Source organism: Callithrix jacchus, chromosome 7 (genome assembly GCF_049354715.1).
Source record: "Callithrix jacchus isolate 240 chromosome 7, calJac240_pri, whole genome shotgun sequence".
In the NCBI taxonomy this organism is placed as follows: domain Eukaryota; kingdom Metazoa; phylum Chordata; class Mammalia; order Primates; family Cebidae; genus Callithrix; species Callithrix jacchus.
Window position 1 is genome coordinate 152,040,041 of NC_133508.1, and position 26,927 is coordinate 152,066,967.

The 26,927-nt window shown below is 44.0% G+C and overlaps 1 pseudogene; it reads right to left on the minus strand.

The window, feature by feature from the left end:
• Positions 1–8,247: 8,247 nt before the first annotated feature.
• On the minus strand, positions 8,248–9,332 carry LOC144577077 (dnaJ homolog subfamily A member 1 pseudogene; annotated as a pseudogene).
• Between the last annotated feature and the right edge of the window lie 17,595 nt (positions 9,333–26,927).

Here is a 26,927-nt window from a genome sequence, read left to right on the forward strand (position 1 = left end):
TTTATTGTATATATTCATGGAATCAAAAAAGAGCTTGACTAAGCTGTCTGAAAGGGCAAGAATCAAGGCATCTCTAGGGGCTTAACATGAGATATCTGTGGGTCCTTCTTTTAGGATAAAGGTCCCAGACTTTTCACTGTGACCCACTGAAGAAGAGCAAAACGTTGAAAGCTTTCAATGATTTCCAGCTTCCGGAAGACAAAGCCCTATTACATGAGTGATCACTGTACTAAGTTGCAGGGGGAATATGCATACCTATATGCGTGTAAAGGGTGTGACGGTCGTTATTTGAACTGTAATGAATAGTTTCAAAGTCTAATTATTGAAAAATCCTAGGCCCAAAAGATCACTATGCAGAACAAACTGGTAATTCTAAAGCTGAACAAGCATGAAACCAAATTTATGGTAATTTATAATTAATCACCAGTGTGACCAAGAAACTCACAGGCAATTCAAAGCAACACTGGTGAAGCACTGACAATGAAGTCCTGGTTTGTACCCCAGTGGCAGGAATTCCAGCTCCCCATGTGCGCGTGCATTGTGAGAGCACCCCAGTGCTGACTCCTTGGCCTGGCAGGCAGCCTCCATAGCAGAATACAGAATTAGAGTTCTCTGGACACTCTATTTTATCTTTTTCATTAAGAATTTTTTAAAATAGGTTTTTGGGAAACAGGTGGTGTTTGGTTACATGAGTAAGCTCTTTAGCGGTGATTTCTGAGATTTCGGTGCACTCATCACCAGAGCAGTGTACACTGTACACAGTGTGTAGTCTTTTATATCTCACCCCCCCTCCCACCCTTTCCCCCGAGTCCCCAAAGTCCATTGTGTCATTCTTACTCCTTTGCTTCAGGACACTCTTATAACAATCATTTTAGTTTGTGAATTACAGATTTTAGAAACCCCTAATGATCACTTAGTACATGATTAGGAAATAGCCCCTCATGATATATACAAATTTATGACTTTATGTATAAAATCATTTTCACCCGAGAATTTTCATATGAGGATCTGCATTTTGGGTTAGTTTGAAGGTCACCAAGAAGCTCCTGTAGTAATTTGGGAGTCACTGCTCTGGAAATTTTCCATGAGCTTGTCTGAGCAACTAACAGCTCATCTTCCTCAGATCAAATCTCCAATTCCCGAGGCTGAGATTCTTAGGGACCCAGCTTGAGCCAGGCGTCCACTCCAGCCAGTCCTCTGTGGGGTTGGGAGAGTAGTGAAGAGAGGTGAAGGACCTCTTAATAAAAAGATGTTTTGTTTGTTGGGACTGCCCTGAGGGTGGAGAGGGCAATTCCTAGGAGGGGGTGATAATATCCACGAGTAACAACAATAAATACGGTGTGAAGGTTGTAAAACTTACACCATACCTTGCCCTTCCAGAGGGAACTGTGATCTATTTGTTTTTGTTTTTTATTTTTAGAGATGCTGGCTCTTGAACTCCAGGCGTCAAGGGATCCTCAGGTCTCAGCCTTCCGAGTGGCTGAGATTGGAATCTTTATTTTTGCCTCCAGCCTTTGGGTAGCTTGAAGAAAACTCTAGATTCAGTTCAAGACAAACAATGTAAACGATACCTCTGTGTAGAAATACGTGGTTTCCCAGCTTTCAGAATCTTCTGGGCCCTCACCCCTGATCCTGACTGCCCCGTTGGAAGCATGCGATGGTGCTCCTGGTTCCTGGAGTCTCCAGGGCTCTGTCTCTTATCTCTAGCCCAGTCACTGCTTGCATGGCTGAAGCCAGCAGCTAAAGGGATTTGTGATTTGGCCTCTCAGCCTGGCCAGGGCTCCACATTCCTCGCTGGTGGACTCAGCTGTCCATTAGGGTTCTCGATGGGGCGGAGCTCCTTCTGGGTTTCTGTTCTGTCCCCCACCTGGCTCCCTAGACCTAGTGGTCTGCTCATGGTCTTCTCTGTGGTGGAACTCCAGGAAGGCAAAGCCTCCAGAGCTGAGAGGAGCACAGGAAAGCAAATTACAGCCTGGTTATGCCCAGCAGGCTACTGAGCCCTCATGTCTGTGCTCTGCCACGTGAGGTCTCTGTGTTTTTAGCCCTTTTCATTTCCTGGATATTTCAGAAGCTCAGTTCCAACTGTGGTGTGTGTGTGGTAGGTGGCTTGGGAGGTGTGTGTGTGTGTGTGTGTGTGTGTGTGTGTGTGTGCTGTGTCATATGTATATGGTGTGTATGTACATGTATGTAGGTATGTGCTGTGTGGTATATATGTGATATATGGTATGTATGGTGTGTAGTAAGTGTGGTGTAGTATGTGTGGTGTGCATGTGTGGCATATATGGCATTTGTATGCATATGTGGCATATGGTGCATATGCGCAGTGTGTGTATGTGTGGTACATGGTGTGTATGTGTGGTCCATATATGGTATGCGTGGTTGGTGGTACGTGTAGTGTGGTATGGTGTATGTGTGGCATATATTGTGCATGTGTGATGTGTGTATGTGTGGTATGTGTGATCATGTGTGATGGGGGAGTGTTCTCATTTCTCTCTCTTTTTCTCATCTCCTTTCCCCATTATCCGTCAGGACTGAAGGAAGGCTTTCCTCACTGGGTTCTATCCTGCATCTACCACAGAGAGAGCTTCTGAAAGCTGGTTCCTGCAACACTAAAGGGGAAGCTAAGGGAGTTTGGAGGATGATAGCCTGCGCTTATGGAACGACTGCCACGTTCCACGTGCCTCCTAACCGCTTCTAAGTGTTACGGTGCTTGACGTCTAGAAAGAATTCAATAATACCAGGTTTTGCATATATTGGCTCATTAATTTCTCACAGCAATCCCCTGAGGTCAGTGCTATTATTACCCCATTTTAAAGATAAGGAGACTAAGTCCTAGAGAAATTCAGTAACTCGTTCAAGGTCACACAACTGGTAAATGGCAGCACATGGACTCAGCCCAGATATTTCGCCTCTAATTTTCTCATTTTAGTCAACTGGCAATTCCTCCTCTCTCAAGACAATAGCCTGAATCTAAAAATTAGTGCCTTGTGGAGAAATCTCATTTTAAATGTCAATAGCAGAATATTAGCTCTTTATTCCTTTTTGCATTATTCTGTAACATTGTAATCTCTCCCAAGGCAGAGGAATGCTTGGGCCAATTGAGGGAAAAGGTCATATTCTCTGAAAGGCAAAAGAGAAAGACACATTAATAATTTTTCCAAATAGTACCCTCTTTACAATAATAATAACAATAAAAACAATAGTGATGATACAGAAGCAGAAAAATAGGACTGTCACCGGGGCACACATGGCCAAGTTGACTCACCACGATCTCCTCCGCAAGGCTCTTCTGATGCACCAAAAGGGCCTCAGCAGAGAGGCGTCCCAGGATGCTGAGAATCCCCTGGAACTCCTAGGCGTCGCTGCTCACTGAGGCACGTTCTGCCCATGTGGTCTCTCTCAGCCACAGGGAGAAGATGCCCTCATTAGGTGCGCTCAAGATTCTGTCTTGTTTGACAGTTGTCTTCTAGGGTAACTAAATAGACTGGCATCCTGTGGCTTGGGTAATGGGGGCTGCCCCTTTTGGTTGAGAAAAAGTAAAGTTTCTGAACCAACAAGACTGAGGACAAGACATAGGAAATGGCAAATTAACCAAGACAAACCCTCTCATGGGACCCAGCTGAGCAACCAGATGTCCCCACTGTGTCTCTGTGTGAGGTTGGGGTCCCTGGACAGAAGAGCCTGAGACAAAGGCTGTTGTGTGAGGATTTCTTGGGAAAGCAGGAACCCGGCAGCATGAGTGAGAGTCAGAAGGAGTGAAGCAGAATGAAGAGAAGGCTCATTCAAAGACACACTGGTAAGTGGGCTACTCGCTGATTGCCTGGTCGCACTGACCTGCCTGAGAAGCCGTTCAAGTTCTCACAATTGTCTATCTGGAGGAAAGAAAGAGAAGCGTTCAGTTAGTTCCCATCCCTGTTTGGTTAGAGATTTGCACCTCCACAAACTGGCCAACATTAACCCTGTCGTTTCCAGGTTTCCCTAGACACAGTGAAGCAAGCAGGGCTGGGATAATGAGGATCAGGTTTGAGCTGAAGATGGTCTCAGCTCGTCGAGGACTGACAGCTGCATGAAACGGGGGAGGTAAGGCCAAGAGTGTCTGGGAGATGCAAAAGAGGTATGTGTGGATGAGCCTTCTTCAAAGTGCACAACTGGCAGCGTGAGCTCCGCAGGTCACCTCAGCCCTCTGGGTGTTGTTTCCTCACCCATAAAGGTGGGGCAGGGGAGATGCTCAGCATGATGCAAAATCTCCAAAGGAGACCCAAGAAGAAAGAGGGTAGGTCGGGTACCAGCCCAGCAGGTAGGAGAAGACTGCCAGGGAAGGCGTGTCTCAGGGGTCAAGTGAAGGACGTAAGGCTGGGCAGAGGCCTGTGAAGGCTCTTAGGATATGGGGGCAGTGGAAGTTCACTTTCAGTAGAACAGCAGGTGATTGGGGAATTGAGGAGGTAGCAGCCTTTGATGTGTAGTGTGATGTAAAGAGTGGCAAGAAGTGTGGGCTCCGATCCCAGCTCTGCTACTGGCAGTGTGACCGTGTATGTCCACCGTCCACCTGCTCCAGGGTGCCAGTTCTCTATCTGTAAAGAGAAGGAGATATTTAGGGCTCTTAGAGGTTTGCGTGTTTCCTCACAGCAGCATGGGTGAGAGCAGAGGGGCCTCGTTGGATGGAACTGGTGCTTGTAAGCTGACCCAGCTGTGGGTGTGGATCTGAGCTTTTTATGCCTACAGAACTAGGTGTGGATGTCTTTACTGATGTGGCAGGCAGATATTCAGTTCTAAGATTCTGGATGAAATAGCAGGGTTTCTACAGATGGTAAAGCTGAGAGGAAGCTGGACTAAGTAACAGCAGGCACCAGGGAGGTGATTCTGGTGTTAGTCAAGCCCAGCTATCTAGAAAGGTTTCATGATCTGGGCTCCGTTATGCTGGGAGGAGGGCTCACTTATAAAAGTAAGGCAGGCCTTACACCAGTCCTTCCAGGTGACTACTGAGGCAGCAGTGATAGCTGACCATCAAAGATGCAAGCTGTCCTTCCACAGTGTAGAGGTATTGTTAGGATGCCGTTGTCTAGTTAGATACCATGTTCCTCAATCTACTGACTTCAGCTGTACCCACAGGACTAGCACTGGGCAAAAGAATGTAAGCAGAAATAATGTATGCCATATATAAGCTAAGGAAATGAATTATCAGCGGTGCCTTACTCCACTCCTTTCCCATTCCAAGCCTTAGAGACTGCGTGTTAAAGAGGATAGCATCATAAGGTGGAAAGAGCCTGGATCCCTGAGTCACTGGTTGGAGGAGAGTTGCCTAGAAATATTCTCATTGGTCTTTTCATGAACAAAAAATAAACTTGTTTTCTGTTAAACCAATAGTATTTTGGGTTGCTGCCATGATAGTTAGCTTATCCTATCTAATACAGTGATCTTAGACCCTTTAAATGAGCCCCAAAGCAGGAGGTCAGTTGTTTGGAAACCTGAAACTTGGGGAACCTAAAGATGAGCCCATTGATCAATATTAGATAGTATTTATTACTAATACATGCCAAACTTTCTTCTTGGTTCTAAGGATACAATGTTAGGATGACAAAGTCCACACTCTTGCAAGGCTTGCCTGCCAGTGAAGGGAGACAGATAACAAGCTGAGAAACTAAATGCATTCTTTGTAGGCTCAAAGTATAACTTATTTTTTGTCATCCACTGCCTATTCAAAGTATATTCAGTGGTCGAGATATGTTCCTATAATGGAAATGTGGATAGATCTCATTCATGATAGTTCTACCAACTCCTAGGTTATAGACAACTCCTTTAGTCACTTTAAGTTGTAAAAACAGCCTGTTTAATAACTGGAATGTTTGGTGAAAAACAATGATTAAGTGCTTCTATTTCATCCAAAGGTTGAATTAGCACCTTTGAATTATGGCCTGTAGTTTATGGCATCCTGACTCTGGGGAAGGGGTTGTAGTTGTTTTTTTTTTTTCTCTCTTATTTTGTCTTCTCTCCCATCTTACCTCTTCCTGGCTGGTATATTGCTTCTTTCAAAGGGGTAGTGTGTGTGAGGGGGTGCTGGTGATGGTAAGGGATGGGGCAGTCCTTGCGAGAGTGGCCTGGGAGATTTTGTGTTCTTTAGGCCTGGTAGATGGTTAAAGCTGACTATTTGGCCCAGATGGACACATCTTAATTGTGAGACTTTATTTGCTATTCTTTGTTAGCCCCTAGGAAGAATAGGCCTCTACTTTCAGTTTCTTCTTCTTGTTGGAATTACTGCCTCTTCTAGGTGCCCACATTGGGCAGAACCCAAGATAATAGCTCTCTGATTTTTCTTGCAAGGTCCATATTGGTCCACAGAATATATTCAAGCATCTCTCTTTATAACAGGCTCTGAAAATGCAGACTGGAACCAATATAACACCCTCTTTCCTGTTTTCCCAGACTAACCACTTAAGTTTTTTCAGTGAGTCAAGCATATGTTTAATATCTAACACTCCTCTCACCTCACCAACTTGAGAGAATACACAAAATGCTCTCTAACTGGTTCTCGAAAGCTCTCTCACTCCAGAATTGAAGGAGGTAGCACTCCCCATTTTTTACCTTTCCCCTTGAATAGAAGGAGTTGACTCTCATAGGACAGCAATAACCCCTTCCAAAGAAATCCTCCAGGGGTCTTCATTCTGAAGGTCTCCCACGTATACACATTGATATGATTTGGCTCTGTGTCCCCACCCAAATCTCACATTGAATTTTAATCCCCAGTGGTGAAGAGGGCCTGGTGGGAGGTGATCTGATCATGGGAGCAGATTTTCTTCTTGCTGTTCTTGTGATAGTGAGTTCTCATGAGTTCTGGTTGCTTAAAAGTGTGTGGCACTTCTCTCTTTGCTCTCTCTTTCTCCTGCTTGCCATGTGAGACTTGCCTGCTTCCCCTTCGCCTTCTGCCATGATTATAAGTTTCCTGAAGTCTCCCCAGCCATGCTACCCATACAACCTGTGAAATTGTTTGTCTATTAAACCCCTTTTCTTCATAAATTTCTTCAAATTAGAAGGGACCTCTTCACAGGGCAGCAGGAGAGAGAAGAAGTGAACAAGACTAATAAAACACTTATAAAGCCATCAGATGGTCTGAGAACTCACTCAGTATCACAAGAACTGCCTCCCGACCCAGTCACCTCCCACCAGGTCGCCCCTCAACACTGGGGGATTACAATTTGAGATAAGATTTGGGTGGGGACACAGAGCCAAATCATATGATCATAGTAAGGAATTTGGGTTTTATTTTAACTGCAAAGGCAAGCTGTTGGGGAGCAGGAGGGTTGAGGCAGGGAATGACCTGATCGATTTATATTTTAAAGAGGATAATCAATGACATGAAAAGAAAGAAGGGAGGATTACTATAGAATGAAAGAGGCTTAATGGACAAAAGCAAACACTATGTTTAGATCTAGTTTGCATCCTTATTCAAACAAACTAATTGTAAAAACATATCTTTGAGGCAACCTAGGAAATTTGAATATGGGCTTGGTATGAGAGAGATGATACTATGTAATTATTATTTATTTTGTTAATTGTGATAATAGCATAATTTGGGGCTAAAAGAAAGTCTGTTAAGCATATCCTGAGAGAGGTAAACAGATAAATAAGAAATAAGAAAGTCTGTATTAGTTTGAGATGCATAACGTGGAATTGGCACGGGGTGATGTGTTATGATGACTAGGATTTGCTTTGATATATTTCAGAAAATAATTAAATAATTGGGGCTTTATTATACTATACTTTTATGTATGTTTTTGAAAATGCATATTAAAAATAACAAAGGAAGAGATCTGTCTGTTGTGTGGATAATGCACTGCAGGGGAAAATAGTGGAAACAGAGACCAATTAGAAGCCTTTGCAGTAAGCCAAAGAGAGAGAAGAGATAATGGTGACTTAGAGTGGTAGTCATGGCAGTGGCAGCCCATCTGAGTTTCTGCTACCATCATGCTGGCTGCAGCCGGGAGGTGTGGCTGGGAATGCACATTCCACGCAGCCAGCAGGAGCTGGGGACAAGTGGGAGCCCTGACCCAACAGGGGCCTGAAGGCTGGGGGCCAGGCTGCCAGTCCCACAGACCAGAGTGGGAACTTGTGGTGCCTCTTCTGGGCCTGCTCATGGGCACCCAGGGACCAGTCAGCATGCACTTACTCCTCACTGAGGCCCATAAAAGCCCTGGGCTCAGCCAGAGCTGAGCAGATGTCAGAATGACCAGCTGCAGAGAGGATTAGGATTTTTTTTTGAGCTTTTACATTTGCATTTATTCTTCATTTAACTTTTTAAAGCACTAGTATAGTTAAATTAAAACAAAATATTAAAACAAAAACAAGAGCAAATAGTGAGCATATTATGATTACAGTCCTTACTCATTCACTACTGCACATAAAATGCCAGCAGGGAGTGTTGTTCACTGGCCCATAAAGAGGTCTAGCACTGAACACCACCTCTGGGGTGATGGTCATCACCCTCATATTCTTCTCCATTGTAATGGTGCTGTCTTTCCTGATTTGGATCAAAGTCCACCAGTTCTACTTGATCCATCTCATCAGTCTCTTCCATTCCTTCCTCTCCGGTAGGAGTCTTTCCAGCAAAGACAGTTTATCAGGAGAGAGAAAGCCATTCTCAGGAAAGTTTACCTTGAGTTCAATGATTAGGTGACCCTTTTCATATGGTCTATGATAAATTGGCGTGCCTTCATTTAATACACACTTGGTATCTCCATGCTTGACAATCTGACCTGGGTGAGAGGTGATGACTGTACTTCGGTTGTCAAGATTAGATAATCAGCTTTTGGAAGCCACACAATGCTTCAACCAGCTGTGTGTTCATACACATGAAAAGGTCTTATCCTTGTCAAGTAAAAACAGCACAGTCCTTCTGATCTAACACAATGATAATATCTCCTGGCTCTAGTCCCAGTTCTTGGTCATCGTGGAATGTTATCTTCTGGCCATCTTTAATGCCTTTGTCAATATGAACTTCTAGAAGTTTCTTCTCTTGAACGGTCTTCCTTCCATTGCAGCTTTTACATCTATCTTTAGGACTGATCCACACCCCATGGCCCTGGCACTTCATGCACATAGACTGAATTTGCTGAACCATTCCTTTTTTTGTTTGTATGTTTATTGAAGGCCTTACTGGCAAGCAGGAAATGTGGGGAAGAAGCCTTGAGGTTGGGGTGCGGTCAGACATCTCCTGACCAGGTCCATCTCTGATGGGCCCCGGTCATCCGCCAGGGGGCTGGAAGAGTGCCAGCAGAACCACGAGGGTGATGAGGACGACAGCCACATCTGGGCCCACAGTCCTGCATTGAGGCCAAGCATGTGAGGGTGCCCCCGTCCACATGTGGGTCTCTGTGTGTGCACGTGGTGTGGGAGCGTCCCCACCCTGCTGTGGGTCTGTGTGTCTCTGCCTCCTGTTGGGTCTGTGTGCCATAGAGGAGAGAGGTGGGGTGGTGTGTCCTGCCCAAGTGCAGTGCTGAACTCTTTATGGGGCAAATACATGGCGGACATGGATGAGCTAAAGAGAAGGAGAGAAGAACTGCAGCCTTTTGGGGATCCCAGACATGGGAGCTCCCAGAGCCAGGGCTATGACTCCCTCTTTAAGGCCCTGTGGTTCCTAGAGTCTCCAAGCTTCTGGGTGCCACTGTGTTCCGAGTGGCAGCTGTGGAAGCTGCTTGCTGTGTACCCGGTCCAGCTGCAGCCCTGCAGAGAGTCTGCACTCATGCTCACTTGTTATATACTCTTCACCACTCCACACCTGGCTCTCCCTTGGCAAGTGTGGGATCCAGGTTGGTAGCATGAGTTGAGTGCAGTGTGCCAGGCTATGTGGGTGGAATGAGCCCAGTGGGCCTGAGCAAAACCTGAGAAAAGATGCCACTGGGCACAGAGGTTTCTGGTCAGAAGAGTGACTCAAAAACCCTGCAACAGGTAGGAGTTGGGTTGGAGCTGGAAATGGAGAGAGTTTAGAGATAAAGCCAATAGAGCTTGCAGATTGGAGGTGAGGGATAGGATAGTAGCCCAGGTAAGACTAACAGGAAAGTGACTTTGAGAACAACGTAGGCCCATTTCTTCCATCCCAGGGCTTGCATTTTCTCAAATTAGTCCCCACCAGATTAAAGGATGTTGGGAAAATGGGGAACGAATACTTTTCTAATATATATATATATACACACACACGTATATATATATATACACATATATACATATATACACATATATACATATATACACATATATACATATATATTAGAAAAAAATATATGTGTATATATATATATTTGAGATAGAGACTTTCTCTGTCACTCAGACTAGAGTACAGTAGTGTGATCTCGGCTCACTGCAAATTCTGCTTCTGGGGTTCAAATTGATCCTCCCACCTGAGACTCTAGAGTAGCTGGGACTACAGGTACATGCCACCACACCCACCTAATTAATTTTTTGTAGAGCCAGGGTTTTGTCATGTTGCCCAGGCTGGTCTCAAACTTCTGCGCTTAAGCAATCTGCCTGCCTCTGCCTCCCAAAGTGCTGGGACTCAGGCACGTACCACCGCACCCAGCCATCTAGCCATCTTCAAATTATGTATGTCTTTTTTTTTTTTTTTTTTTTTTTGAGACAGAGTTTTGCTCTTCTTACCCAGGCTGGAGTGCAATGGTGCAATCTCGGCTCACCGCAACCTCCGCCTCCTGGGTTCAAGCAATTCTCCTGCCTCAGCCTCCTGAGTAGCTGCGACTACAGGCGCACGCCACCATCACCAGCTAATTTTTGTATTTATAGTAGAGACGGGGTTTCACCATGTTGACCGGGTTTGTATGTCTTAAATTAAATTTACATTCTTGGAATTGGGGCTGGGCTGAGCCCAATTTAGCAGGGCAAGGGCTAAGACGTTTGAAACAGCTGGAAATTCTGTAACTCTACAAGGGGCAGACAGCTGGAAGAAATTACTTCCTGTTAAAAATTGTAGTTCTCAGCCATCAGGTAAAACCCTTGCCTTATCAGCTCCTGGGATTAATAATTGTTTTAGTACTAGGCCATAGCATAGTACATTTCAGCAGTGGACACTAGAAACACAGATTCTTAATTTACTCTTGGTTACATCAATTATGCAAACACATGTTTAGAGGCTAGAATGACTTTGTCAGCATTTAGGGAGCTTTAATTCAACCACAAGTACTGGATCCAGCAAAGGAACCCCTGGCTGTCTGAGATCTGCCCTGAGGCAAAGCTGTTTTTTAGCTGTTTGTTTTTGGTTTCACTTTTCTCTTTTCCTTTTCTGTACAACTGGTAATACAAATGGAGATGTGCATCTGTCACTGTGGATCTGTCAGTGGCTTAGGTTTTCAGGACACAATCTTATTTAATGGAACGAGGTCTTTTTTTTGCCTAAGTTTTCCCCCTACATGTGAAGCATTTTGCTGTTGTTGTTGCTAAAGTGCTGTAATGTCCTAGTACTAAAATAATAATAAAAATGACAGCAGTAACAAATAGTGCTCTTATTGATCGTCAAGAGAGTAGGCTCTCAACAGTAATTGGAAGGCAGCTGGAGCAGGGCCATATGGAGCGGGCAGACCTCACCCCTCATAGGCAGCAGCAGCTAAGCCCATTTTGTATTCTACATCCACCCTGACCCTTGATTTCTACTTGGCCTACCCCATCATGTTGTTCTATAGAAAATCAGGTCACCTTGTACCTAACTTTTCCCTGGCCAATATTTAGCAGTTTACTGAGCCTATAGTGTTGTATCTAACCCTTGCTCAGCCCAGCTGTGTGTACTACCATTAGGGAACATCATAAATCACCATTTAAGGACCATAATATCCATCTACTTGCCAGAGCACCAAGTCATCCATTCCCTTGTGTCCAAGTGGCAGTTGCAAACTCCTGGTATAGATTCCTCATTGTCTTCCTATCAGCTTCAGCATCTCCTGAGGACATGAACTCATTGTTTTTTATGGCTGCATAGTATTCCATGGTGTATATGTGCCACATTTTCCTTGTCCAGTCTATCATTGATGGGCATTTGGGTTGGTTCCGGGTCTTTGCTATTGTAAACAGTGACACTATGAACATATGTGTGCATGTGCCTTTATAATAGAATGATTTATGATCCTCTGGATATATACCCAGTAATGGGATTGCTGGGTCAAATGGAATTTCTATTTCTAGTCCCTTGAGGAATCACCACACTGGTTGAAGTAATTTACTCTCCCACCAACAGTGTAAAAGTGTTCTTATTTCTCCACATCCTCTCCAGCATCTGTTGTCTCCAGATTTTTTAATGATCACCATTCTAACTGGTATGAGATGGTATCTCAATGTGGTTTTGATTTGCATTTCTCTAATGACCAGTGATGATGAGCATTTTTTCATATGTTTCTTGTCCTCATATATGTCTTCTTTTGAAAAGTGTCTCTTCATGTCCTTTACCCACTTTTGAATGGCTTTGTTTGTTTTTTTCTTGTAAATCTGTTTTAGTTCTTGGTAGATTCTGGATATTAGCCCTTTGTCAGATGGGTAGATTGCAAAAATTTTTTCCCATTCTGTTGGTTGCTGGTTCACTCTAATGATTGTTTCTTTTGCTGTACAGAATCTCTGGAGTTTAATTAGATCCCATTTGTCTATTTTGGCTTTTGTTGCCAATGCTTTTGGTGTTTTAGTCATGAAGTCCTTGCCTATGCCTATGTCCTGAATGGTTTTTCCTAGATTTTCTTCTAGAGATTTTATGGTGTTAGATCTTACGTTTAGATCTTTAATCCATCTGGAGTTAATTTTAGTATAAGGTGTCAGAAAGAGGTCCAGTTTCTGCTTTCTGCACATGGCTAGCCAGTTTTCCCAACACCATTTATTAAACAGGGAGTCCTTTCCCCATTGCTTGTTTTTGTCAGGTCTGTCAAAGATCAGATGGTTGTAGATGTATGATGTTGCTTCTGAGGCCTCTGTTCTGTTCCATTGGTCTATATCTTTGTTTTGGTACCAGTACCATGCTGTTTTGATTACTATAGGCTTTTAGTATAGTTTGAAGTCAGGTAGAATGATGCCTCCAGCTTTGTTCTTTTTGCTTAGAATTGTCTTGGCTATGTGGGCTCTCTTTTGGTTCCATGTGAAATTTAAAGTGGTTTTTCCAGTTCTGTGAAGAGGGTCATAGGTAGCTTGATGGGGATAGCACTGAATCTATAAATTACTTTGGGCAGTATGGCCATTTTCATGATATTGATTCTTCCTAACCATGAGCATGGAATGTTGTTCCACCTGTTTGTGTCCTCTCTTATTTGTTTGAGCAGTGGTTTGTAGTTCTCCTTGAAGAGGTCCTTTACATTCTTTGTCAGTTGTATTCCTAGGTATTTTATTCTCTTTGTAGCAATTGTGAATGGCAATTCACTTTTGCTTTGGTTCTCTTTAAGTCTGTTATTGGTGTATAGGAATGCTTGTGACTTCTACACTTTGATTTTGTATCCTGAGACTTTGTTGAAGTTGCTTATCAGTTTCAGGAGATTTTGGGCTGAGATGATGGGGTTCTAAATATACAATCATATCATCTGCAAAGAGAGACAATTTGACTTCCTCCTTTCCTAATTGAATATTTTTAATTTCTTTTTCCATTCCTGACTGCTCTGGCTAGAGCTTCCAGTACTATATTGAATAGGAGTGATGAGTGGGCATCCTTGTCCAGTGCCAGATTTCAAAGGGAATTCTTCCAGTTTTTGCCCATTCAGCATGATATTGGCTGTAGGTTTGTTGTAAATAGCTTTTATTATTTTGAGATATGTTCCATTGATACCTAGTTTATTGAGAGTTTTTAGCATAAAGGGCTGTTGAATTTTGTCGAATGCCTTCTCTGTATCTATTGAGATAATCATGTGGTTTTTGTCTTTGGTTCTGTTTATGTGGTGGATTACATTTACAGACTTGCGTATGTCAAACCAGCCTTGCATCCCCGGGATGAAGCCTACTTGATCATGATGGATAAATTTTTGGTGTGCTGTTGCAATGGGTTTGCTAGTATTTTATTGAAGACTTTTACATCTGTGTTCATCATGGATGTTGGCCTGAAGTTTTCTTTTCTTGTTGAATCTCTGCTGGGTGTTGGTATCAGGATGATGTTGGTCTCATAAAATGATTTGGGAAGGATTCCCTCTCTTTGGATTGTTTGGAATAGTTTCAGAAGGAGTGGTACCAGCTTCTCTTTGTATATCTGGCAGAATTTTGGCTGTGACCTCATCTGGACCTGGGCTTTTTTTGGTTGGTAGGCTATTAATTGCTGCCTTGACTTCAGCCCTTGTTATCAGTATATTCTGAGTTTCAACTTCTTCCTGGTTTAGACTTGGAAGGGTGCAAGTGTCCAGGAATTTATCCATTTCTTCCAGGTTTACTGGTTTATGTGCATAGAGTTGTTTGTAGTACTCTCTGGTGATAGTTTGTATTTCTGTGGAATTGGTGGTGATGTCCCTTTTATCATTTTCTATTGCATCTATTTGATTCTTTTCTCTTTTCTTTTTTATTAATCTGGCTAGCAGTCTAGTTTGTTGATCTTTTCAGAAAACCATCTCCTGGATTTACTGATTTTTTGAAGGTATTTTTGTGTCTCTATCTCCTTCAGTTCTGCTCTGATCTTAGTTATTTCTTGTCTTCTGCTAGCTTTTGAGTTTTTTTATCTTGCTCCTCTAGCTCTTTCAATTTTGATGATAGGGTGTCAATTTTTGATCTTTCTTTGCTTCTCATGTGGGCATTTATTGCTATATATTTTCCTCTAGACACTGCTTTAAATGTGTCCCAGAGATTCCAGGACATTGTGTCTTCATTCTTGTTGGTTTTGAAGAACATCTTTATTTCTGCCTTCATTTCATTGTTTATCCAGTCAACATTCAAGAGCCAGTTGTTCAGTTTCTATGAAGTTGTGTGGTTCTGAGTTAGTTTCTGAATTCTGAGTTCTACTTTGATTGCACTGTGGTCTGGGAGACTGTCTGTTATGATTTCCATTCTTTTGCATCTGCTGAGGAGTAATTTACTTCCAATTATGTGGTCAATTTTAGAGTAGGTGTGATGTGGTGCTGAGAAGAATGTATATTCTTTAGATTTGGGGTGGAGAGTTCTGTAGATGTCTATTAGGTTTGCTTGGTCCACATCTGATTTCAAGTCCTGGATATCCTTGTTAATTTTCTGTCTCATTGATCTGTCTAATATTGACAGTGGAATGTTAAAGTCTGCCACTATTATTGTGCAGGAGTCTAAGTTTCTTTGTAGGTCATTAAGAACTTGCTTTATGCATCTGGGTGCTCCTGTATTGGGTGTGTATAGATTTAGGATCATTAGCTCTTGTTGTATTGATCCTTTTACCATTATGTAATACCCTCCTTTGTCTCTTTTGATCTTTGTTGGTTTAAAGTCTATTTTATCAGAGACTAGGATTGCAACTCCTGCTTTTTTTTGCTCTCCATTTGCTTGGTAAATCTTTCTCCATCTCTTTATTTTAAGCCAATGTGTGTCCTTGCATGTGAGATGGGTTTTCTGGGTACAGCACACCAATGGTTTTTGACTTTTTATCCAATTTGCCAGTCTGTGTCTTATGATTGGGGCATTTAGCCCATTTACATTTAAGGTTAATATTGTCATGTGTGAATTTGATCTTGCCATGCTGATGCTAGCTGATTGTTTTGCCCATTAGTTGACACAGTTTCTTCATTGTGTCTATGCTTTTTACCATTTGATATGTTTTTGGAGTGGCTGGTACTGGTTTTTCCTTTCTATGTTCAGTGCTTCTTTCAGGAGCTCTTGTAAGTCAGGCTTGTTGGTGACAAAATCTCTCAGCAATTGCTTGTTCATAGAAGATTTTATTTCTCCTTCGCTTATGAAGCTTAGTTTGGCTGGATATGAAATTCTGGGTTGAAAGTTCTTTTCTTTTAGGATGTTGAATATTGGCCCCCACTCTCTTTTGGCTTGTAGGGTTTCTGCTGAGAGATCCACTGTGAGTCTGATGGGCTTCCCTTTGTGGGTAAACCTGACCTTTCTCTCTGGCTGCCCTTATAATTTTTTCATTCATTTCAACCCTGGTGAACCTGATGATTATGTGCCTTGGGGTTGCTCTTCTTGAGGAATATCTTTGTGGTGTTCTCTGTATTTCCTGGACTTGAATATTGGCCTGCCTTGCTAGGCTGGGGAAGCTTTCCTGGATAATATCCTGAAGAGTGTTTTCCAGCTTGGATTCATTTTCTCTGTCACATTCAGGTACACCTGTCAAACGTAGTTTAGGTCTTTTTACATAATCCCATATTTCTTGGAGGCTTTATTAATTTCTTTTCACTCTTTTTTTCTCTAATCTTGCCTTCTCATTTTATTTCATTGAGTTGATCTTTGACCTCTGATATCTTTTCTTCTGCTTGGTCGATTTGACTATTGAAACTTGTGTGTGCTTTGCGAAGTTCTCATGTTGTGTTTTTCACCTCCATTAAGTCATTTATATTCTTCTCTTAGCTGTTTATTCTCGTCAGCATTTCATCAAACCTTTCAAGCTTCTTAGTTTCTTTGCATTGGGTTAGAACATGTTCTTTTAGCTCAGAGGAGTTTGTTATTATCCACCTTCCGAAGCCTGTTTCTGTCAATTCATCAGACTCATTCTCCATCCAGCTTTGTTCCTTTGCTGGTGATGAATTATGATCCCTTGGAGGAGGAGAGTTGTTCTGATTTTGGGTGTTTTCATCCCTTTTGTGCTGTTTTCTTCCCATCTTTGTGGATTTATCTACTTGTGGTTTTTGTGACTTTTGGTGGGGTCTCTGAGTGGACATCTTTTGTTGATGATGAATTTATTTCTTTCTGTTTTTTAGTTTTCCTTCTAACAGTCAGGCCCCTCTGCTATTGGACTGCTGGAGGTCCACTCCAGATCCTGCTTGCCTGGGGATCACCTGTGGCAGCTGTAGAACAGTAAGGATTGCTGCCACTTTCTTCTTCTGTTATCTTCATGCCAGAAGGATACCCACCAGATGTCAGCCTGAGCTCTCGTTTATGAGGTGACTCTTTGGATATTTGGGAGTAAGGGAGCTGCTTAAGGAGACAGTCTGTCCCTTATAGGACCTCAAGTGCTGAGCTGTGAGCTCCATCGTTCTGTTCAGAGCTGCTGGGCAGGTATGTTTAAGTCTGCTGCAGTGGAACTCCTAACTGCCTTTTTTCCCAGGTGCTCTGTTCTGGGAAGGTGGGGCTTTATTTATAAGTTCCAGATGTGCTGCTGCCTTTTTCAGAGATGCCCTGCCCAGCGAGGAGGCAGCCTAGTCACAGTCTGCCAGCAGAGGCATTGCTGAGCTGCTGTGAGCTCTGCCCAGCTGCTGTGTGAACTTCCTTGTGGTTTTGTTTATAGAGGTATAGTTAGAATTGCCTTGGTAATGGCAGTTTGCCTCAGTAATGGCGGACTGCCTCTGTAATGGCGAACTGCCTCTGTAATGGCGGACTGCCTCGGTAATGGCGGACTGCCTCTGTAATGGCGGACTGCCTCGGTAATGGCGGACTGCCTCTGTAATGGCGGACTGCCTCTGTAATGGCGGACTGCATCTATAATGGCGGACTGCCTCAGTAATGGTGGACTGCCTTGGTAATGGCAGATGCCCTTCCACCAACAGAGCTAGACCATCCCAGGTCCAGCTATGCTTGCTGCAAAACTCTGAATCCAGAGCATTTCAGATTGCTGGTCTTTGTGGGGGTGGGGCCCACCAAGCCAGGTCACCTGGCTCCCTGTTTCAGCCCCCTTTTTTTTCAGTTGAATGGGTGGCTCTGTTTCCCAGGTGTTCCAGGTGCCCATGAAACAGCCAGCCAGATTTCTGTGAGTTTTTGTGTGGAGACCCACTGCGCCACAGCCATGCTGGAAGCTTGTGGCACTTTTCAGCCTGGGAATCTCCTGGTCTTTGGGCAGTAATAACTCATTTGGAAATGTGGCTTTCATTCACCCTCTGCATTGTTTTCGCTGGGAACTGCATTCCAGAGCTGTTCCTATTTGGCTATCTTCCCACTGCCATACTTCTTTAGCTGTAAAGTGTAATGCGAGTGCCTTGGTCAGAGGCAATGCTGTGTGGAATACCATGACAGTGGATAAGGCATTCTGTGAGTCCATGGATGGTAGTCTTGGCAGAAGCATTCTGTGCAAGATAGGCAAAACTATCCTGCACAGAATATATACCTCCAGAGTAAGTGTCTATTCCGGTGAGGACAAACCTCTGCTTTTTCCATAATGGAAGAGGTCCAATATAGTCAACCTGCCATCAGGTAGCACTGCCATATTGAGGGCTCACTGTTGGTCTTTGCTGCTGGCAAATTGGACACTCAGCAGTGGCCATAGCCAGGTTAGCCTTGGTAAGTTGAAGTCCATGTTGTGGAGCCCATGCATAACCTCCAACCCTGCCACTATGGCCACTTTCTTTATGAGCCCATTGGGCAATGACAGGGGTGGCTGAGGAAAGAGGCTGAGTGGTGTCCACAGAATGGGTCATCCTATCCACTTGATTATTAAAATCCTCCATTGATGAGCTCTCACATGGGACACAAGTATCTTCACAGTTTTTGACCACTCAAAGAAGTCCATATACACGCATACACATACACACACACATAAAGGGGAGTTTATACATATATATGCACATACATATATATGGATATATGGATATATGGATATATGTGTGTATATATATATATATATAGAGAGAGAGAGAGAGAGGAGTTTACTAAGTATTAACTTACATGATCACAAGGTCCCACAATAAGCTGTCTATAAGCTGAGGAGCAAGGAGAGCTAGTCTGAGTTCCCAAAATTAAGGAACTTGGAGTCTGATGTTTGAGGGAAGGAGGCATCCAGCATGAGAAAGATGTAGGCTAGGCCAGTCTCTCCTTTTCATGGTTTTCTGGACTAATATTTTGTATCCTTGAGTCCAATCAAGTTGACACTCAGTATTAGCCGTAACATATGGCTCGAGCAAATGAGTTATGCCAATCAGATTTTGTCTTTGGAGAGTTTCAACCAACCAAGCCACTGACTACTACCAGTCACTCGTGGACATTGATATAGGAAGGTCTTAAAAACTCAGGGGCTGTAATAGCCGTTGGGCCCATATGTAAGTTGCTGAAAGGGCCATTGTCTTCTTAAAATGCCTGAAAAGAGAAGGGACTGGAACAGACACAAACTGATGAAGAACTGAGAGAATATGTGACTGCCCCTGAGAGAGAAGGAGACAGAGAAAGAGAAGATATCTGGTTTATGTTCTGACTTTCAGTTCTAATTTCCTTGAGCCTGGCTGTTCCTATTTCTTGTGCATTCTCCCTCTCTCTGTTTCTCTCTGTGTGTGTGTGTTTAAATGTTAAATGCTTAAAATTTAAACTTTAATCCTTTTGAGTATGTGACTAAAAAGGCTGTAATTAGAAGAGGAATTGGTACCAGGAGTGGGGTTTCAAGTGACAGAGCCTTAAAATGTGGGACAGTTGTGGTATCATTTGGAGGAGATATAATTTAAAAATAAATTAAAATATGAGAATTTTGCAGCCTGTGATTCTTGGTGAAAAACTACTTAAGTATCACCTGCAATCCCTTGAGACCCAGGCCATAAACATACAAAAGGTGAAGCTATAGGAGGCTTGACAACTGAATTTAAGAATAATGAACCGGATTATTTATTTTCTATCCAGAATGCCTGTGTATCAGCAAATAAGAAAAGCAAGGTGATTATGTAATCCTGGTGCAGGAAGCCCATTTTGGCTGGAGCTGGAGCTCTCTAATTACTTAGATTCAAATGCAGAAACTAATGGGCCTTGCCAAACTGGTCTAGTCCTAATTTTCTGCCTCATTGAGTTTCTAGTGCCAAAGCTAAAGCTGTGATTGACAAAGATGGATATTTAGGCCAGTGGAAAAGGCTTATCTAGAAAAAGGAGTTGCTAGAGAACATGACACTCCCACAAGCTCCTCCAAGGCATTTTTTACTCTGTCTTTCCTATAAAACGAGAAGATCCCTTTCCACTGGGAGGCAAGTCTTAGGACTGAAGTATGGAAAAGGAAAAACAGATTAGGAGAGAAATAGCTACCACTTTTTGTCTACATTCCTTTTATACCAAGCGGTATCAGCCATCAAGAGAAGGAAAGTCAGATTGAAGAAACGAATTCTGGGTTCTGAGTAACAGAAAATTGATGAGCCTGGTCCTCAGGATTTATTTCAACTATTAAGAATATATAGCCTCCCGAGGACATTGGGAGTACTGAACCCAGTATCAGCCAGGGTTCCCTGTAGCTTCAGGATTAAATATTTGCTTATTTAGTCCTAAATAGCCACTATATGGTTCTTGTCCTAGAGAACTCTTTCCTTCCTCTGTTTTTCTAAGTAAATGATTGTTTTCTGCTGTCTTCTGTTTTTGTTCCATTGTTGAATGTTGGGGTTTGGCAGAAGTTAAGTTTACCATTTAGTTCATATATTGTAGGAAGATGCGACATCACCTTTGGACAGGCTCCCACAGAACTAGAAAAGGAATGGATATAACCTGAATATTGTGGATTCTGAGGCAGGCAGGCAACCTTTGCGATGCCCTTGAGATACTCACTGCCTCTGAATGAGGAGAAGAACATGTCTTCAAGTTATTTCCTGTGGGGAGAAGCTGTATGATTTATAGTTGTAAATGTGATCAATTAGTCAAAAGCACCTTTGACAATGTCCAAACATGGAAAAGCTTATGTGTGCCGGGCATGCAATTTTTTTTTTTGAAGTGAAGTCTCACTCCATCACCAGGCTGGAGTGCAGGAGCACCATCTCGGCTCACTGCAACCTCCGCCTCCTGGGTTCAAGCGATTCTCCTGCCTCAGCCTCCTGAGTAGCTGGGACTACAGGCGCGTGCCACCAGGCCCGGCTAATGTTTTGTATTTTTAGTAGAGACGGGGTTTCACTGTGTAGCCAGGATAGTCTTGATCTCCTGACCTCGTGATCCACCCACCTCGGCCTCCCAAAGTGCTGGGATCACAGGCGTGACCCACTGCGCCCAGCCAAGGGACAGCTTTATATGCTGGAGGGACACCTAACCCAGGACAGCAAATCCTATGACTTACATTGTCAGGGTTGAATGGATAGCTTCATCAAAGCACTCTTTTTCCTGAATTTTGAACAAGGAGACATTGGGTCTATTCACTTGGAGTGAGCTCTTCAGTTGGGTCCTATACATAGGGGCATGATGAGTATACAGGAATGAAGTAGGGGACCAGGGGAGAATGGGGCAGACACCTGCAGACTGGTGACTCCTGAGAGGGAGAGACAGGAGTCTCTCCCTCCTCCCTCTGCTGCTTCTGTTCTTAGTGGGTTTCTCCTGATTTTAGATCCTCTCAAATCTGGCAATATTTTCCTTTTCTGTTCCTGGACTTCATTGGCTTTCTGTTTTCTTACAATAAATCCCAATCTGTAGCAGAAATCTAGCAGTCAGGAGACAGATCTAGGTGGAAATATGTTTTTCAGATATGGCTACATTTCTGTGGAATCACCACCTGGGAGTAGAGGAAATCACCCAAGGAGGGTGTAGAGGGAAAAAGAAAATGTTGTATTCTGATCATTACGAATACCTCATATTACATAGTGCACCGCAAGACATTAAATGTTTGCATATATTATTTTATTTACCCTTCTAAACAATTTCGTAAAGCAGCTGTTAGGATTGTCCGAATTTTACAAATGAACAGAGGTGATAAAATGGTTTCGGTTATTAATACTTTGCCTGGGTTGCACAGGTCTTCTGACTGAGTTCACTTTTCAGCTCACATTAGGAGCAGAAAGGACTCAGAATTCACAGGGCAGAGCTACATGCACTGGACCAGAGTCCTCCCCTAGGGGTGGGTACCACTCTGTAATCATAAAGACCAGTATTATCTGATGTTTACAGAGAAGCTGGCAGGAGAGGAAATGAATTAAATGAAGGATGCTTATCCCAGGGCTCCTTGTTTCCCTTGGTGGGTCTCCTTCCCCACGCCATTACTAGCCCTGCTGCTCTCTAGCCCCTTTGAGGGAGAGCACTGACCTGCCCCATCCTCAGAGAAGCAAGAGGCCTGTGCTGCAGTTTTCCCTCCCCATGGCCAACTCCTGGTCCTTTGGGGCAATGTTTAACGCCCCTAAATTTTCCCACTTGGGTTGGGTAGCGGGGAGGGATGGTAATGTGTTGTGAACTGAACACGAGCCCAGGAATCTCGTCCAGCGAGAGGGTCCCAAACCTGGAAGAGAGCGTGTGCCGGAAAAAAGGAGATAGAAAAGGCGAGGTCTGGAGGGCTACACGCACTATGCTCATGCAGCAATTTTATTTTTGCAATGTGTTTCATTATATACTTTTCTGAAGTTAAAGTTGTTTACGCCAGATTAACGTACTTAAATTACAGTAAGCAAGTTACTCCCAGTAAGTAAGTTAAGCCCAGTAAGTAGGCTACGCCCAGTAAGTAGGTTACGCCCAATAGGTCAAGGTAAGTAAATTACAATCACGCCCTGTAAGCTATGGTAAATAAGTTACAGTTATGCCCTGTAAGTTACCGTAAGTAAGTTAGTAAGTTACAGTTACGCCCTGTAAGTTACCGTAAGTAAGTTAGTAAGTTACAGTTACGCCCTGTAAGTTACGGTAAGTTACCAAGTGTAAATATTTAAGTTGATATTTTGCAATGAAGGTAACACGGGTCCAAAATGAACATGAGACAATAAACCATAAGAAGCCGAAAGTAGACACAATGCCTCCCAAGTTCTCATATCCATAAAGTAATGTCTGTTGATTATTTTGAATAACATATAGTTCCTCTCTCGGTTCCTGCTTTCCCTCAGCTCGACTCCCCCAACCGGGGATCTGTGTCCGGGCTCAAGCTCACCGTATGGCGAGGCCCGTTTCCTAGGGGCCTCACACGGGAGCGATCCTCACAGGTCTCCCTTAGTAATGGTGCTCTGTGGGAAAAGGGTTACATGGGCAAAGGATTTGGGAAATGCTGAGTTAAACAAACAAAAGACATTTCCTGACCACAGTTCTTAGAGTGTTAAATGTGTACGTGTACCTCCTAGAAGGTCATATTTTGGGAAGACCTTCTTCCCCAACTTACTCGACCACAGAACAGCTTTCTAATGCACTAGCCTTTTAAGCAGAAGCAGGGAAGGGGAAAAAGACTGTGGAGGTGGGAGGCATCCAAGAACTTCACCTCAAGGGTTAGCAAATGCCTACTCCCTATTCATGAGCAATGGCCTTGAGTGGAGCTCTCCGCTGATAAGTGGGGGTTTGTTTGTGTGTGTGCGAGTGTGTGGTTTGTGTGTTTTGTGTATCCACCCACACACATAGGCACAATTCTTGGCTGTCAACTCAAAGGCAGGAGCCGGATTGATTTTTATAACTTTGCTCTTAAGGTTTCTCATCCCCTAATATTTGCTCAGGTCTCTTTGGGGACTGCACATTAAATAAGGCACACCCTGCCTCACAGCGGCTCCAGTTGCTTGCTGTGGGTGGTGGGGCCGGGGAACTCATTAGGATTCTCAAAGTTTAGGAAGGAGCAAAGGCCAAGTTAAGAGGACACCTGCCTCCTGACTCCTTGCGGGGCTGTCTTTTTAGCGGCCCAACCTACTGAGGACTCGTTGGAGGAGTCCTCCTAGGGAACTTCTCCTACATTGACACCCTCTGTCTATTTTTGAACCCCTAATTACCCTTTAAACTTGCTGTGGTTTATTTTTAGACGTTTCTCATCCACCTCATTAACAGCTCTTAAAAGCTCCTGTCTCATATTTCTACCGTTGTGTCCTTAATTAAACACAGTGGCTTTTGTTGTCTCAGAACACTGGTCTTGTTTAGAATTGAAATGAGATGACTCCGAGCCACTGCCTAACTGCTTTTCCGGCATTCCTTCCCTTTCCTCCAATCCTTCTGTCTGCCATGGGCTGTCTAGAGCCTTGTCCCCAGGGTTCTCTCTGTTCTGTTTTGGTTATTTTGTTCATAATCAAGGGCTGAGAATGCAGTAGGAAGCATGGGATTCTGACGGCTCTGTCTGGTGTTTCGGTTCTGTTTTGTTTTGCTGATTTCTGCGGGAGGGCACCGTTGGGCTCCTTCCCCATCTCTACCGGAGTTAGGAAGAAAGAGGAGCGTTAGGTTTTTTTTAAGCTTTGCATCCAACGTGTGAACAGAACAGCGATACTTGATTAAATGCACACCAGGTCTCCGATCCCTGATCTGACACCTGCTGATCCTCTTCCCTCACCGGGAAAGCACTATGTAATTACCTTTTCCTGCTGGTCCAGTTTATATTCAAACCTTAGTGGGACTGATCAAAATATTGAGAGCATCCATCATCAAAAGGGCTCGACGTGAGGTGCTGCCTCGCAGGGGGAGGAAGACTAGGGTGGGGCAGAGGAAGCACTCGCAGTCTGGGGACAGTTAGTGGCACAGGCCTGGGTAGCGTTTGTGGGGGCACCTGCACTTTGGCCAGGGCACGGCAAGCCCACTTGGTGGTCTGTCCTTTGTGGCCTGGGTCCAATCTACCCTGTGGAACTCACAGTCTCCCAGGCAAGAGAGAAACCTGTCGTCTATGCTGCTGGCTCAGTGGGTGGGCACAGGCTGAGGTGGTGCCCATGCCCTTCACAGGCAAAATAGAGCAGATAACACCAGGCTCCTCTAGGCTTGAATCTCACTTTCTCTCCTTGGCCTTGGGCAAGTTACTTTACTTCTCTTTCTTGCATCGTCTTCCATAGAAAGAGGAGGGAGGCGATACTGATAGTACCTACCTCAAAGTATTGATGTCAGAACTAAGTCAGATAATGTATGTAAAGAATTGGCACAGTGACTGGCACATCATAATCATGTAACAGATGACAGCTGCTGTGCTATTGCAAGATAGTGACCATTCTGGTCCTACGTGGCCATTTGAGACCATAGGGGCAGTGAGAGAGCATTGTGGGTCATTGCGATGATGTGAATTTTATCCTGTAAAAGAACTTGTCTACTCATTCACTCATATGTCTGTTTATCCAACAAACACTTATCAAGCACTTACTATGTGCCAGGGACTATGCAAAGTGGGGACAAAGTGGGGCTCTGTGTGGGGTGTCAGCTCTCAGGCAGCCTCTACTCTGATGAGGGAGATCCTACTATAACATACATTAGAATAAAATATGTACTGGAAAGAAGACACAAATGCTGGGCTTACAAGGACAAACAAGAAGGAGCTAACAGTTATGCCCCAAGAGGCACAGACGCATGCAAGATAGAGGAGGGAAGTTTAAGCAGGAGCATGAAGGGTGAGGAAGGTTTCAAGGAGCAAAGAAGGGAGGGAAGAACATTCTAGAATGAGAAAGTGGCATTAGCAAAGTCACGTAGACGTGAAAGTGCATGGGTATTTGGAGATGTACCCTGGGTCAAGAGAGAAGGTGATCATGTAGGGCCCAATGATGGCTGCACGCAAATGCCATGTTAGGGAATTTGAAGGAACTAAGGTCTTAAGAGAAGTGACGTTAGACCTTTGTTTCGGAGAGCTAGCTAACTGGGGGTTTATGAAGTAGATTGGCGGTGGGTCCTAACCTTTCACTACCACGAAACCCCTCTCGTTAATTGACTCCCATGGATCTGGCAGTTTGATTTTGGACATTTAGCATATTACATTTATCAATAGTCTGTGATGCTTCATTGGGGTAAATGTATAGTTTCCAGTAGTTCTTTTAAATACTGAAGACCCCTAGACATTCTAAGAGTGCCAGGCTAGGAACCAAAGGGGGTAGAGAGGTAGAAAAGCAGATGTCTGAAGACCCCTTAATAGACTCCTAGATGCCCAGGATAGAAGGGAAGAAGGCCTGAACTAAGGCAGGTGCAGTTTCTGAAAGGTGGGGATAGGTGTGAGATGTTCTGTGGGCAAAATGGACAGAATTCAGTGAGTGCTTGGGGCCGAGGTGAGGGAGGAATAGAAAGACGAGTCGAGGTTGGGCATGGTGGCTCATGCCTGTAATCCCAGTATTCTGGGAGGCCAAGGTAGGAGGATCCCCTGAGCAGAGGAGTGCAAGACCAGTCGGGGTAACTCAGCGAGATCCTGCATCTCAAAAAAAAATTTTTTTTTTAATTAGCTGGGCACAGTGGTGGGCACCTGTGGTCCCAGCTACTCAGGAGGCTGAGGTGGGAGAATAGCTTGAGCCCAGGAGAAAGAGGCTGCTGTGAGCTATGTCCTTGCCACCGCACTCCAGACTGGGCAATAGAGCCAGCCCCTGTCAAAAAAAGAGAGAGAAAAGAGAGAGAAGAGAAGAAAAGAGAAAAGAAGAGAAGAGAAGGAAAAGAAAAGCAAAGAAAGAAAAATGAATCAGAGCTTCTGGGCCTGGGGATAAGAATATTAACAAGAGGGCTGGGTGCGGTGGCTCATATCTGTAATCCTAGCACTTTGGGAGGCCAAGGCAGGCGGATCATCTGAGGTCAGGAGTTTGAGACCAGCCTGGCCAACATGGCGAAACCCTGTCTCTACTAAAAATACAAAAATTAGCCAGACATGGTGGCGGATGCCTGTAATCTGAGCTACTCAGGAGGCTGAGGCAGGAGAATCACTTGAACACGGGAGGCGGAGGTTGCAGTGAGATTGTGCCATTGCATTCCAGCCTGGGCGACAAGACCGAAACTCTGTCTCATAAAAAAAAAAAAAAAAAAAAGGAATATTAACAAGAGAGGGGACATGGAGGGGACTGGTGGCTGGGTGGAAGGAGTGTCAGTTGATAGTTGATGCACTGAGTGTGAGCTCGCTGCAGCCTCCTATGTGGAGTTCTTCAGCAGGAAGTTGGGAGCTTGGGAGAGAGGTCAGTGCTTTGGGGCAACGCAAGACATTTTCTCATGGGCAGAGAAACTGAGGCTCACATAATCTTCAATCCACACAATGGCTAGGACTAGTGCCCCCATCTGACACCTCCATTTACTTACCTTCTGCCCCGATCAGACCCCAATCATCT